This window comes from Rhipicephalus microplus, unplaced genomic scaffold, assembly GCF_043290135.1.
Source record: "Rhipicephalus microplus isolate Deutch F79 unplaced genomic scaffold, USDA_Rmic scaffold_977, whole genome shotgun sequence".
In the NCBI taxonomy this organism is placed as follows: domain Eukaryota; kingdom Metazoa; phylum Arthropoda; class Arachnida; order Ixodida; family Ixodidae; genus Rhipicephalus; species Rhipicephalus microplus.
The window spans coordinates 10,001-24,077 of NW_027465527.1; the positions used below are offsets into that span (position 1 = coordinate 10,001).

Consider the following 14,077-nt stretch of genomic DNA (forward strand, 5'->3'; position numbering starts at 1 on the left):
GGAGACTTTTTCCGCTTCGCGGCAAGTCGTCGCGCCGTGCTCTCCGCATCAACCGCGTACGCAGCGAACCGCAAACGTCGGGCGCAGCCTCCTCACCTCCCTGCGCTTTGCGCGCGAACGTTCCCTGTTCGCGCGGCAAAGCCTGGAGGAGGCACGGCCCCGCAGCGTGTTCGAGCGCCCGGTCTACGGGACACCCTGCTTACTTCGAGGGCAACAAGCGCAACGCAAGGCTGCGATCTCGCGCACTTTGCGCACGGCTGGAGAAGCTTTGCTGGCCGGCTTTCGCTCCTCGTGTTTACCGTGCGTTAAAGTTGCGCGTCCGTGGCTCTCGCAGCTCTTGCGCGCCCGGTCGCAGAGAGGAGTACGCAACCTCGACCGCACTTTCCCTGCAGGCTTCCTTCCGACTCGAAGTCCTGCGGCGGTCTCAACGAGGTGCCACATCCTCAATGCAGTCGGTCGCCCCCGTTTCGGTTGGGCTCTGGCACGACGGTCGCCACCGTCTCGCCCTTGAGTGGCCGCTGTTGGCGCTCGCTGTGAGGTGTTCAGCGTGCTGTCCGTGTTGCCGACGCGGTCAAAACGAGTCGACGGCTCACGTTCCCTTGTGCGCCGAAGGCTCTCTTGATATGTGATCCGACCCTCAGACAGACGAAGCCAAGGGAAGACCCAAGGCCGCAATGTGCGTTCAAAGAATCAGTGCTCAGTGTGTCCTGCAATTCACACCAAGTCTCGCAGCTGGCTGCGTTCTTCATCGACCCGAGAACCGAGTGATCCACCGCTTAGAGTCGTGAAAAAGTGTTTGTTCAATTCCGTACAGTCAAAACCAAACGTTTCTGGCACTCGGCCAAACAGTGGCCAAGAAGGGCGCTTTTCAGCGCACGCTTGGACTCCAAAACTCTGCCGCGCCTTTTTCGGCTGCCGCAAATCGAGCAAACGGTGTGTTTCGGACGGCGTTTCGCTTTCGCTACTTGCGAGTGCTTTCGTGGTCCACCCCTCTATAAATACTCGGGAGGCGTCGAAGCCGGTTCTCCAAGCCGGACCCGTAGGTATCGTTGTGTGCTCGCTCTCATTGGCCCGCCTAACCAGAAAATGCCTGCGGTACACCCATTTGGATAAGAGTGCACGCAGATGCGGGCCTCGACGGCTACACATTTCCTCGGGCGGCCGCCTCCCGGCCTCCGTGGAGCGCGGGATGCACGGTCCCATCGACAAGCCTCTCCCGTTTTTACCGTGGCGTCGCGGTTCACCACGGCAGGCGGGTCGGTCTCCTCCGCATAAAAAGGGGGACCCCCGCTTTTTGTTCCACGAAATCGCACAAGCTTTTTTCGCATCCACGGTTTGCCACCGCACACCAAAATGCCGATCCGGCTGCCTACTTTAGCCAACAGGTGGAGCCAGGCGCGCCGTACTTGCGCGGCACTTCCCACGTCCACCGAAGTCGGTGCCAAGGACCACTTTCGGCGCCGGAGCCGCGTACGAGCCTACTCGAGGCGGAAGAACGAAGCCAGCAAGGGCCTGGCCGCAAGTGCGTTCAATTGTCGGGACGTCCAAGTCCCTCGTTCTTCCGTGCTTCCTCTTTCGGCAAGTCGTTGCGGCACCTTCCCAAAGCGCGCAGACCCGCTAATCGCGACGAGCGCGACGTGGCCGTGCCGCCTTTCCCTCGGCAGCAAGCAAAACGCCTGGCAACGTCGACGCTCCCCTAACCGCGATCTCGCACCGTGTTTCGTGTGGCGAATTCAAAAGCCGGCCGGCGCTGCTGCAACCATTACGGTCGGTACGCATACGCCGCGGAGGGCGGGACGGTCATCGGAGCGTGCGGTTCCTCCATCGAGTACTGCGCACCTCGGCCGTCGCATCGCCGTGCCATGACCGGCCGCGCGTCAACGCGAACCGGTGCCAGCGAGATCCCTCGCCTGCAAGAACCGACCGGCAGCCTCCGTCACCCGAGGACGCGGAGGCGCTTGCCGCGGACGGCGGGACGGTATGCACTGGTGCACAGCGGACCCGTCACATCGCCAGTTCCTTGACCGACCGCCGACGCTTGTGCCGTTCCTCTCGTACTTGGCAGTCGCCGCGCGATTGTCGGGTCTCGTTCTTGCACGCTCGAACGGTCGGGAGGGCACTCGGCTGGCGTTTCGGGAACGCGCAGCCTCGCCTTCTACCGACGTAACCACGACTCGCCGTTCGCGCTCCGCCGCTCCTGTTTACAGTACTAGGCGGTCCCGCAGCGGTCGGGTCGCGCATTTCGAGCGCTTCGAGCCACGGTGCAGTGGCGGGTCGAAAGCCGACCTATGAGTGCGTTGCGCCGTTTGTACCCGCGTCCGCCACCTGGCCGACCGTCCAAGGTCGCGGTGTTGGCGTCCGCTGGGCGCAACAATTTGTCACGGGGTGCCGCTCCACATTCAGGCAGCCCCGTGGGGAAAAGCCGACCCCGCGTCCAAACGGGGTCAGCGGCAGAAAGTGTCGGGCGCAGACGCAGCTGAGGCGCTCACCCTTCACAATCCGTTAATGATCCTTCCGCAGGTTCACCTACGGAAACCTTGTTACGACTTTTACTTCCTCTAAATGATCAAGTTTGGTCATCTTTCCAACAGACCGGCGCAACCGAAAGGCCGCGCCGGACATCGGTCCGAAGACCTCACTAAATCATTCAATCGGTAGTAGCGACGGGCGGTGTGTACAAAGGGCAGGGACGTAATCAACGCGAGCTTATGACTCGCGCTTACTGGGAATTCCTCGTTCAAGGGGAACAATTGCAAGCCCCTATCCCAATCACGAAAGAAGTTCCACGGGTTACCCAGTCTTTTCAGACAGGGATAAAGACACGCTGCTTCCTTCAGTGTAGCGCGCGTGCGGCCCCGGACATCTAAGGGCATCACAGACCTGTTATTGCTCTGTTTCGTGCGGCTAGGAGCCGCTTGTCCCTCTAAGAAGGTTGTAAGGTGCTGGGAACCCCGCACCTATTTAATAGGCTAGAGTCTCGTTCGTTATCGGAATTAACCAGACAAATCGCTCCACCAACTAAGAACGGCCATGCACCACCATCCACCGAATCAAGAAAGAGCTCTCAATCTGTCAATCCTCCCAGTGTCCGGGCCGGGTAAGTTTTCCCGTGTTGAGTCAAATTAAGCCGCAGGCTCCACTCCTGGTGGTGCCCTTCCGTCAATTCCTTTAAGTTTCAGCTTTGCAACCATACTTCCCCCGGAACCCAAATACTTTGGTTTCCCGGAAGCTGCCCGCCGAGTCATTTGAGTAACTCAGGCGGATCGCTGGTTGGCATCGTTTATGGTCAGAACTAGGGCGGTATCTGATCGCCTTCGAACCTCTGACTTTCGTTCTTGATCAATGAAAACATTCTTGGCAAATGCTTTCGCAGTAGTTCGTCTTGCGACGGTCCAAGAATTTCACCTCTAGCGCCGCAATACGAATGCCCCCGTCCGTCCCTCTTAATCATTACCTCGTATTCCAAAAACCAACAGAACAGAAACGAGGTCTTGTTCTATTATTCCATGCAAGTTTATTCAGGCGACTCGCCTGCGTTGAGCACTCTAATTTTTTCAAAGTAAAAGCACCGGCCATCTCGAGGCACACAATGAAGTGCACCAAGAAAGAACCGGCATGATGTTCAGTCCGAGCCGTCGCATCGGGTAGATGCACTACTCGTCTGGAACTGAGATCCAACTACGAGCTTTTTAACCGCAGCAGCTTTAGTATACGCTATTGGAGCTGGAATTACCGCGGCTGCTGGCACCAGACTTGCCCTCCAATTGATCCTCGTTAAAGGATTTAGAGTGTACTCATTTCAATTACGGGGCCTCAAAAGAGTCCCGTATTGTTATTTTTCGTCACTACCTCCCCGTGCCGGGAGTGGGTAATTTGCGCGCCTGCTGCCTTCCTTGGATGTGGTAGCCGTTTCTCAGGCTCCCTCTCCGGAATCGAACCCTGATTCTCCGTTACCCGTAACAACCATGGTAAGCAAGTAACCTACCATCGAAAGTTGATAAGGCAGACACTTGAAAGAAACGTCGCCGGCTCGTGGCCATGCGATCAGCACAAAGTTATCCAGAGTCACCACACAATACGGGCCGAAACCCGATCGATCTTGGTCTAATAAAAGCACCCGTTACCCAAAGGGCTCCAGGCTCACTGCATGTATTAGCTCTAGAATTGCCACAGTTATCCAAGTAGGAAGAAACGATCTAAGGAACCATAACTGATTTAATGAGCCATTCGCGGTTTCGCCTTATTTCGGCATGTACTTAGACATGCATGGCTTAATCTTTGAGACAAGCATATGATTACTGGCAGGATCAACCAGGTAATCGTTCGACTGCGCGTCCGTCCTCGCCTTCGGCGGGCCGGACGCAGTCTGTGTGCGGCGGAGGCCACCTTCAGGCGCCCCAACACGCTTATTTTGCACTCCGAGATGACGGCGTTCGAGCTCGCTACGGCACAACCTTCCCGAAAGACGAGTGGGAGCCGTGCGGCAAGAAGCACGTTCATGCTCGCTCTTTTTCGTTGCATCGACTCGGTCGCGCCGTGCGGGTTGCCCAAGCCCGCTGCACTGTCGGTGGACCGGCCGGAACTAGCAACGGAGCCGAGACTGCAAAGCCGCCAGACGACGGGTCACGCCCGCGTCTTCGGCGCTTTCGCATCTGAATCGCCCGAGGACGACACGGAACACACCTCGATATCGTGGTAAAACGGCACCGTCCGACAACCAGCCCCTAACGCATCAAGCGGATGAGGCTGCAGACGACTGCCGTGGATTCCCCTGGAGCAGACCCGAGGACACGCTTGACGAGGCCGAAGCCCGCCGCATATCAGACACCCGGTCGCTTTCGCGTACGCCGCTCACGAGAACCCCCACATAATAGCAGCGATAAGTACCCAGACCTCCTTGGGCACTAATACGAGCGTACTCGAGAAAATTTCACCGCGGGTGTGCCCCGAAACGTGTGGCACGTTGAGCGTGCCACAAGTCTACGTCGCTCTCAAACCCGCCGAGGTCGTAGAATTTGCGACCCTACTCACGAAATTCCCACCGAGGATACGGCCGCAAACGTACCGCACCTTGGGTAGGCCACGAGTTTGTGCAACACTACGCTGACGGCACAGCACCGAGGTCGTGCGCGCACGCACGGGAAAATTCCGCCGCGGTTTCTGCCGAAAACGTGAGGCACCACGACTCTCCGCAAGTTCGCGTCGACTGCGAAAGACCGAAGTCGTGAACGACGTGTCCGCTACTCGCCGCCGACACGCTGGACACCAAACGTACAACGACTCGACGGCGTCGTAGAGGCCCACGACGCGGTTTTCCTTAACGACGTCTCGGCGTGGCACCGACAGGTTAGAACGGCCGACCAACGTTCCCTGTCCGCCGTTCGGCTCAGTCGAAGGGCTCGGCGACTTCGGCAACGCTGCGAAGCCGCACGGTGACGCACGCCATGTCCCCATTTTTTTTTTTTTTTCTTTCTGCGTCTGCCGGGGTGCCCCTATAATAGCAGCGATAAGCACCCAGACCGCCGTGGGTCGCTCGCCCCGGCTGACGTGGTTTTTCGTACTCCTGCGGCGGTCGCCGTCAAGCACGTCCAAATACGCTACTTTCGTGGGCGCATTCACGCTCTTTCGCTTCGCCGGAGTGCCAGCACTCACTCTGCCAAAAACGGCGAACATCCGAGCGGCGGTTCCCACTTTTGCGTCGGCGTCGCAAACCCCGCCCCGGCAGACGAGGTTTGCCGTACTCGTGCGACGGTGGCCGGCGGGCACGTCGAAAGACGCCGATATCGTGCGCGAATTGGCGCACCTTGGCTTCACCGGAGTGCCGCCACTGACTCCTCCAAAAACGGCGAAGATCCGAGCGGCGCTTCCCACTTTCGCATCGGCGTCCCGAACTCCGCCCCGGCTGACGCGGTTTACCGTACTCGTGCGACGGTCGCCGGCGAGCACGTGGAAAGACGCCGATATCGTGCCCGAATCGGCTCCGTTCGGCTTCGCCGGAGTGCCAGCACTGGCTCGGCGAAAGACGACGAACATCCGAGCGACGGTTCTCACTATTGCGTACGCGTCGCAAACCCCGCCCCGGCAGACGCACTTTGCCGTACTCGTGCGACGGTCGCCGGCGAGCACGTAGAAAGACGCCGATATCGTGCCGGAATCGGCCCCGTTTGGCTTCGCCGGAGTGCCAGCACTCACTCGGCCACAAACGGCGAACATCCGAGCGGCGGTTCCCACTTAGCCGTCGGCGTCCCGAACTCCGCCCCGGCAGACGCGGTTGCCGAGCTCGTGCGACTAGCGACCGCGAAGCCGTCTCGCGACGCCGCTTTCGTGCGCGGCTCCCACTGCGACCTGGGTCACCCGAGGTCGACGAGCAAGAAAGAATGTCGAAAAAAAATTTTTTTTTTTTTTGCGTCTGCCGGGGTGCCCCTATAATAGCAGCGATAAGCACCCAGACCGCCATGGGTCGCTCGCCCCGGCTGACGTGGTTTTTCGTTTTCCTGCGGTGGTCGTCGTCAAGCACGTCCAAACACGCCACTTTCGTGGGCGCATTCGCGCTCTTTCGCTTCGCCGGAGTGCCAGCACTCACTCTGCCAAAAACGGCGAACATCCTAGTGGCGGTTCCCACTTTTGCGTCGGCGTCGCCAACCCCGCCCCGGCATACGCGGTTTGCCGTACTCGTGCGGCGGTGGCCGGCGGGCACGTCGAAAGACACCGATATCGTGCGCGAGTCGATGCTTCTTGGTCTCGCAGGAGGGCCGCCACTCACTCCTGCAAAAACGGCGAAGATCCGAGCGGCGCTTCCCACTTTTTCGTCGGCATCGCAAACCTCGCCCCGGCAGACGCGCTTTGCCGTACTCGTGCGACGGTCGCCGGCGAGCACGTCGAAATACGCCGATATCGTGCCCGAATCGGCCCCGTTTCGCTTCGCCGGAGTGCCAGCACTCACTCGGCCAAAAACGGCGAACATCCGAGCAGCGGTACCCACTTAGCCGTCGGCATCCCGAACTCCGCGCCGGCTGACGCGGTTGCCGAGCTCGTGCGACTAGCGACCGCGAACGCGTCTCGCGACGCCGCTTTCGTGCGCGGCTCCCATTGCGACCTGGGTTACCCGAGCTCGACCAGCAAAAAAGAAGGTCGAAAAAAAATTTTTTTTTTCTGCGTCTGCCGGGGTGCCCCTATAATAGCAGCGATAAGCACCCAGACCGCCGTGGGTCGCTCGCCCCGGCTGACGTGGTTTTTCGTACTCCTGCAGCGGTCGCCGTCAAGCACGTCCAAATACGCCACTTTCGTGGGCGCTTTCGCGCTCTTTCGCGTCGCCGGTGTGCCAGCACTCACTCTGCCAAAAACGGCGAACATCCTAGTGGCGGTTCCCACTTTTGCGTCGGCGTCGCCAACCCCGCCCCGGCATACGCGGTTTGCCGTACTCGTGCGGCGGTGGCCGGCGGGCACGTCGAAAGACACCGATATCGTGCGCGAGTCGATGCTTCTTGGTCTCGCAGGAGGGCCGCCACTCACTCCTGCAAAAACGGCGAAGATCCGAGCGGCGCTTCCCACTTTTTCGTCGGCATCGCAAACCTCGCCCCGGCAGACGCGCTTTGCCGTACTCGTGCGACGGTCGCCGGCGAGCACGTCGAAATACGCCGATATCGTGCCCGAATCGGCCCCGTTTCGCTTCGCCGGAGTGCCAGCACTCACTCGGCCAAAAACGGCGAACATCCGAGCAGCGGTACCCACTTAGCCGTCGGCATCCCGAACTCCGCGCCGGCTGACGCGGTTGCCGAGCTCGTGCGACTAGCGACCGCGAACGCGTCTCGCGACGCCGCTTTCGTGCGCGGCTCCCATTGCGACCTGGGTTACCCGAGCTCGACCAGCAAAAAAGAAGGTCGAAAAAAAATTTTTTTTTTCTGCGTCTGCCGGGGTGCCCCTATAATAGCAGCGATAAGCACCCAGACCGCCGTGGGTCGCTCGCCCCGGCTGACGTGGTTTTTCGTACTCCTGCAGCGGTCGCCGTCAAGCACGTCCAAATACGCCACTTTCGTGGGCGCTTTCGCGCTCTTTCGCGTCGCCGGTGTGCCAGCACTCACTCTGCCAAAAACGGCCAACATCCGAGCGGCGGTTCCCACTTTTGCGTCGGCGTCGTAAACCCCGCCCCGGCAGACGCGGTTTGCCCTACTCGTTCGACGGTCGCCGGCGAGCGCGTCGAAAGACGCCGATATCGTGCGCTAATTGGCGCTCCTTGGCTTCTCCGGAGTGCCGCCACTCACTCCTCCTCAAAAACGGCGAAGATCCGAGCGGCGTTCTCCACTTTCGCATCGGCGTCCCGAACTCCGCCCGGGCTGACGCGGTTTACCGTACTCGTGCGACGGTCGCCGCCGGGCACGTCGAAAGACGCCGATATCGTGCCGTAATCGGCCCCGTTTGGCTTCGCCCGAGTGCCAGCACTCACTCGGCCAAAAACGGCGAACATCCGAGCAGCGTTTCCCACTTTCGCATCGGCGTCCCGAAGCCCGCCCCGGCAGACGCGGTTTGCCCTACTCGAGCGACGGTCGCCGGCGATCACGTCGAAAGGCGCCGAATTCGTGCACGAATCGATGCTTCTTGGTCTCGCAGGAGGGCCGCCACTCACTCCTGCAAAAACGGCGAAGATCCGAGTTGCGCTTCCCACTTTTTCGTCGGCGTCCCGAACTACGCCCCGGCTGACGCGGTTTACCGTACTCGTGCGACGGTCGCCGGCGGGCACTTCAAAATACGCCGATTTCGTGGGCGCATTCACGCTGTTTCGCTTCCCCGGAGTGCCAACACTCACTCTGCCGAAAGCGGCGATCATCCGAGCGGCGGTTCCCACTTTTGCGTCGGCTTCGCAAACGGCGCCCCGGCAGACGCGCTCGTGCGACGTACTCGTGCGACGGTCGCCGGCGAGCACGTCGAAAGACGCCGATATCGTGCTCGAATCGACCCCGTTTCGCTTCGCCGGAGTGCTGCCAGTCACGGCGCAGAGAACGGCGAACAAGTGTTTTTTTTTTTTTTTCCTAGAATTTGTGTTATAGAAGGCACATTTGATATCGGACGATAATTTTCAACTTTATCACGCGCACCGATTTTCGTGTAGAGGTTTGCAAGTTTATGGGAATTTCTCCACTTGGAATAATGCGATTTAGTAGTACTACGAGAACTTCATGGATGTACTCAAGGGTACGGGGCAAGTCAGTTACGTCAACACCTGCAGATTTTTTACACTTCAAACTGAAAATTGTTGGTTGTGAGTCCTCGTGTGATATTAAAGGCCGATTCGCTAACACATAGAACAAAGAAAGAAAGGAAGAAAAAACGCCCGCGCTCGCTCAAGAAACCTGGGTTCGCAACAAGTGGCAACAACAAGCAACCGAGCGAGTGCGCCAAAACCCGTGGCGGCCGAACAAACGCGAAGTCCCAACCGCGTCAGCCGGGGCGGCACGGGACAGGAAAAATCACTTCAGCCGGGGCGGCGGGGCACCGAATAAACCTCGTCACCTCGTCGCAGGATAAAAGAGGAAACAAAAAGTCTAAACAGCGTCTGCTGGAGCGAATGCGTAATAAAACAACAACAACAACAAAAAAAAAACACCCGCGCTCAAGAAGTCTGCAATCCTCACAAAAGGCGACTGTGACCGAGCAGCGTCAGCCGGGGCCGTGCGGAAACGGAAAAACCGCGACTACCGGGGCGTCGAGGCACCGAAAAATCCACTTCAGCCGCGGCGAAAAAAAAAACAAAAAGAAAGACGGAGGGGGGGGGGGGGAACCACGTCTGCCGGGGCGAAGGAAAAAAAAAAACGCGTCTGCCGGGGCGAGCCCGGGTGCGGCACCACCGGGAAAACTGTGGCAAACAGACATGGCGATCGAGTGAGTGGGCCGCCAGCCAGGCTCAGCCAAAAAGTGCAAAGTCCGAACTGCGTCAGCCGGGGCGGCAAAAACCGCGTCAGCCGGGGCGGCGCAAAAAACCGCGTCTGCCGGGGCGGCACGAAACCGCGTCAGCCGGGGCGGGGCGAAAACTGCGTCAGCCGGGGCGAAAAGAAAAAAAAAAAACGCGTCTGCCGGGGCAAGCCCGGGTGCGGCACCACCGGGAAAACTGTGGCAAACAGACATGGCGATCGAGTGAGTGGGCCGCCAGCCAGGCACAGCCGAAAAGTGCAAAGTCCGAACCGTGTCAGCCGGGGCGACGCAAAAACCGCGTCAGCCGGGGCGGCGCGAAAACCGCGTCAGCCGGGGCGGCACGAAACCGCGTCAGCCGGGGCGGCGCGAAAACTGCGTCAGCCGGGGCGGCGCGAAAACCTCGTCAGCCGGGGCGAGCGAAAAGGGGGGGGGGGGAACCACGTCTGCCGGGGCGAAAGAAAAAAAAACGCGTCTGCCGGGGCGAGCCCGGGTGCGGCACCACCGGGAAGACTGTGGCAAACAGACATGGCGATCGAGTGAGTGGGCCGCCAGCCAGGCTCAGCCCAAAAAGTGCCAAGTCCGAACTGCGTCAGCCGGGGCGGCAAAAACCGCGTCAGCCGGGGCGGCGCGAAAACCGCGTCTGCCGGGGCGGCGCGAAAACTGCGTCTGCCGGGGCGAGCCCGGGTGCGGCACCACCGGGAAAACTGTGGCAAACAGACATGGCGATCGAGTGAGTGGGCCGCCAGCCAGGCACAGCCGAAAAGTGCTAAGTCCGAACTGCGTCTGCCGGGGCGGCACGAAACCGCGTCAGCCGGGGCGGCGCGAAAACCGCGTCTGCCGGGGCGGCACGAAACCGCGTCAGCCGGGGCGGCGCGAAAACTGCGTCAGCCGGGGCGAGCCCGGGTGCGGCACCACCGGGAAAACTGTGGCAAACAGACATGGCGATCGAGTGAGTGGGCCGCCAGCCAGGCACAGCCGAAAAGTGCTAAGTCCGAACTGCGTCTGCCGGGGCGGCACGAAACCGCGTCAGCCGGGGCGGCGCGAAAACCGCGTCTGCCGGGGCGGCACGAAACCGCGTCAGCCGGGGCGGCGCGAAAACTGCGTCAGCCGGGGCGAGCCCGGGTGCGGCACCACCGGGAAAACTGTGGCAAACAGACATGGCGATCGAGTGAGTGGGCCGCCAGCCAGGCACAGCCGAAAAGTGCTAAGTCCGAACTGCGTCAGCCGGGGCGGCAAAAACCGCGTCAGCCGGGGCGGCGCAAAAAACCGCGTCTGCCGGGGCGGCACGAAACCGCGTCAGCCGGGGCGGCGCGAAAACTGCGTCAGCGGGGCGAAAGAAAAAAAAAAAAACGCGTCTGCCGGGGCGAGCCCGGGTGCGGCACCACCGGGAAAACTGTGGCAAACAGACATGGCGATCGAGTGAGTGGGCCGCCAGCCAGGCACAGCCGAAAAGTGCTAAGTCCGAACTGCGTCTGCCGGGGCGGCACGAAACCGCGTCAGCCGGGGCGGCGCGAAAACCGCGTCTGCCGGGGCGGCACGAAACCGCGTCAGCCGGGGCGGCGCGAAAACTGCGTCAGCCGGGGCGAGCCCGGGTGCGGCACCACCGGGAAAACTGTGGCAAACAGACATGGCGATCGAGTGAGTGGGCCGCCAGCCAGGCACAGCCGAAAAGTGCTAAGTCCGAACTGCGTCTGCCGGGGCGGCACGAAACCGCGTCAGCCGGGGCGGCGCGAAAACCGCGTCTGCCGGGGCGGCACGAAACCGCGTCAGCCGGGGCGGCGCGAAAACTGCGTCAGCCGGGGCGAGCCCGGGTGCGGCACCACCGGGAAAACTGTGGCAAACAGACATGGCGATCGAGTGAGTGGGCCGCCAGCCAGGCACAGCCGAAAAGTGCAAAGTCCGAACCGTGTCAGCCGGGGCGACGCAAAAACCGCGTCAGCCGGGGCGGCGCGAAAACCGCGTCAGCCGGGGCGGCACGAAACCGCGTCAGCCGGGGCGGCGCGAAAACTGCGTCAGCCGGGGCGGCGCGAAAACCTCGTCAGCCGGGGGCGAGCGAAAAGGGGGGGGGGGGAACCACGTCTGCCGGGGCGAAAGAAAAAAAAAACGCGTCTGCCGGGGCGAGCCCGGGTGCGGCACCACCGGGAAGACTGTGGCAAACAGACATGGCGATCGAGTGAGTGGGCCGCCAGCCAGGCTCAGCCCAAAAAAGTGCCAAGTCCGAACTGCGTCAGCCGGGGCGGCAAAAAACCGCGTCAGCCGGGGCGGCGCGAAAACCGCGTCTGCCGGGGCGGCGCGAAAACTGCGTCAGCCGGGGCGAGCCCGGGTGCGGCACCACCGGGAAAACTGTGGCTAACAGACATGGCGATCGAGTGAGTGGGCCACCAGCCAGGCTCAGCCAAAAAGTGCCAAGTCCGAACTGCGTCAGCCGGGGCGGCAAAAACCGCGTCAGCCGGGGCGGTGCAAAAAAAACCGCGTCTGCCGGGGCGGCACGAAACCGCGTCAGCCGGGGCGGCGCGAAAACTGCGTCAGCCGGGGCGAAAGAAAAAAAAAAAACGCGTCTGCCGGGGGCGAGCCCGGGTGCGGCACCACCGGGGAAAACTGTGGCAAACAGACATGGCGATCGAGTGAGTGGGCCGCCAGCCAGGGCACAGCCGAAAAGTGCTAAGTCCGAACTGCGTCTGCCGGGGCGGCACGAAACCGCGTCAGCCGGGGCGGCGCGAAAACCGCGTCTGCCGGGGCGGCACGAAACCGCGTCAGCCGGGGCGGCGCGAAAACTGCGTCAGCCGGGGCGAGCCCGGGTGCGGCACCACCGGGAAAACTGTGGCAAACAGACATGGCGATCGAGTGAGTGGGCCGCCAGCCAGGCACAGCCGAAAAGTGCTAAGTCCGAACTGCGTCTGCCGGGGCGGCACGAAACCGCGTCAGCCGGGGCGGCGCGAAAACCCGCGTCTGCCGGGGCGGCACGAAACCGCGTCAGCCGGGGCGGCGCGAAAACTGCGTCAGCCGGGGCGAGCCCGGGTGCGGCACCACCGGGAAAACTGTGGCAAACAGACATGGCGATCGAGTGAGTGGGCCGCCAGCCAGGCACAGCCGAAAAGTGCAAAGTCCGAACCGTGTCAGCCGGGGCGACGCAAAAACCGCGTCAGCCGGGGCGGCGCGAAAACCGCGTCTGCCGGGGCGGCACGAAACCGCGTCAGCCGGGGCGGCGCGAAAACTGCGTCAGCCGGGGCGAGCCCGGGTGCGGGCACCACCGGGAAAACTGTGGCAAACAGACATGGCGATCGAGTGAGTGGGCCGCCAGCCAGGCACAGCCGAAAAGTGCTAAGTCCGAACTGCGTCAGCCGGGGCGGCAAAAACCGCGTCAGCCGGGGCGGCGCAAAAACCGCGTCTGCCGGGGCGAAATAAAAAAAAAAAAACAAAGAAAAAAGCCCGCGCTTAATCAAAAGAAAACAAAGAAAAAAGCTTGCGCTTAATCAAAAGAAAACAAACAAAAAAAGTTCGCGCTTAAGCCTGGCGGTGGAACCACCGGGGCAAACAGACCTGGCGATCGAGTGAGTGGGGCCGCCAGCCAGGCACAGCCAAAAAGTGCAAAGTCCGAACCGCGTCAGCCGGGGCGGCGCGAAAACCGCGTCAGCCGGGGCGGCGCGAAAACCGCGTCAGCCGGGGCGGCGCAAAAAACCGCGTCAGCCGGGGCGGCGCAAAAACTGCGTCAGCCGGGGGCGGCACGGAAAAACGAAAACCGCGTCAGCCGGGGCGACATCAAAATGAGGAAAAAAAAAAAAAAAACTGCCTTAGGACACCTGCGTACACTTTCATGCGTTTGGGCATATCTCTCTGTAACACGCGCGCCCCTCGTTACGCGCGGCACTCTGTTTTCTCCGACACCCATATTTCGGCGGCATGTGGCACGCGCGCCCGTCCCTACGCACGGCACACCCGCAGTGCTTTCTCGATATTTTTCTTTTCCTCCAACACCGTCATCTATAGGCTTTTAGTGACCTGTTGCTCGTGGCACAAGTTCGCTTGCTCTGACACCTCTTGCATGCGCACCGTTTTTGCGCACGGTGCTATGCCGCAAAGCACGGCAGTCGCATGCGTTTCTCTCAGGCACCTCTTTTTTGACACAACGCTGTGGTGCTTAGAAACACACGCGCCGCTTTTGCGCACAGAA

General features: G+C 61.3%; 2 non-coding genes across 2 annotated transcripts; both read right to left on the reverse strand.

Annotated features, from left to right (window-relative positions):
• Positions 1 to 631: 631 nt before the first annotated feature.
• On the reverse strand, positions 632 to 784 carry LOC142795956 (5.8S ribosomal RNA). The gene has a single exon (XR_012893436.1). It is a non-coding gene; the product is annotated as a 5.8S ribosomal RNA (ribosomal RNA).
• A 1,719-nt stretch (positions 785 to 2,503) lies between these two features.
• On the reverse strand, positions 2,504 to 4,318 carry LOC142795957 (small subunit ribosomal RNA). Its single transcript, XR_012893437.1, has one exon. It is a non-coding gene; the product is annotated as a small subunit ribosomal RNA (ribosomal RNA).
• Between the last annotated feature and the right edge of the window lie 9,759 nt (positions 4,319 to 14,077).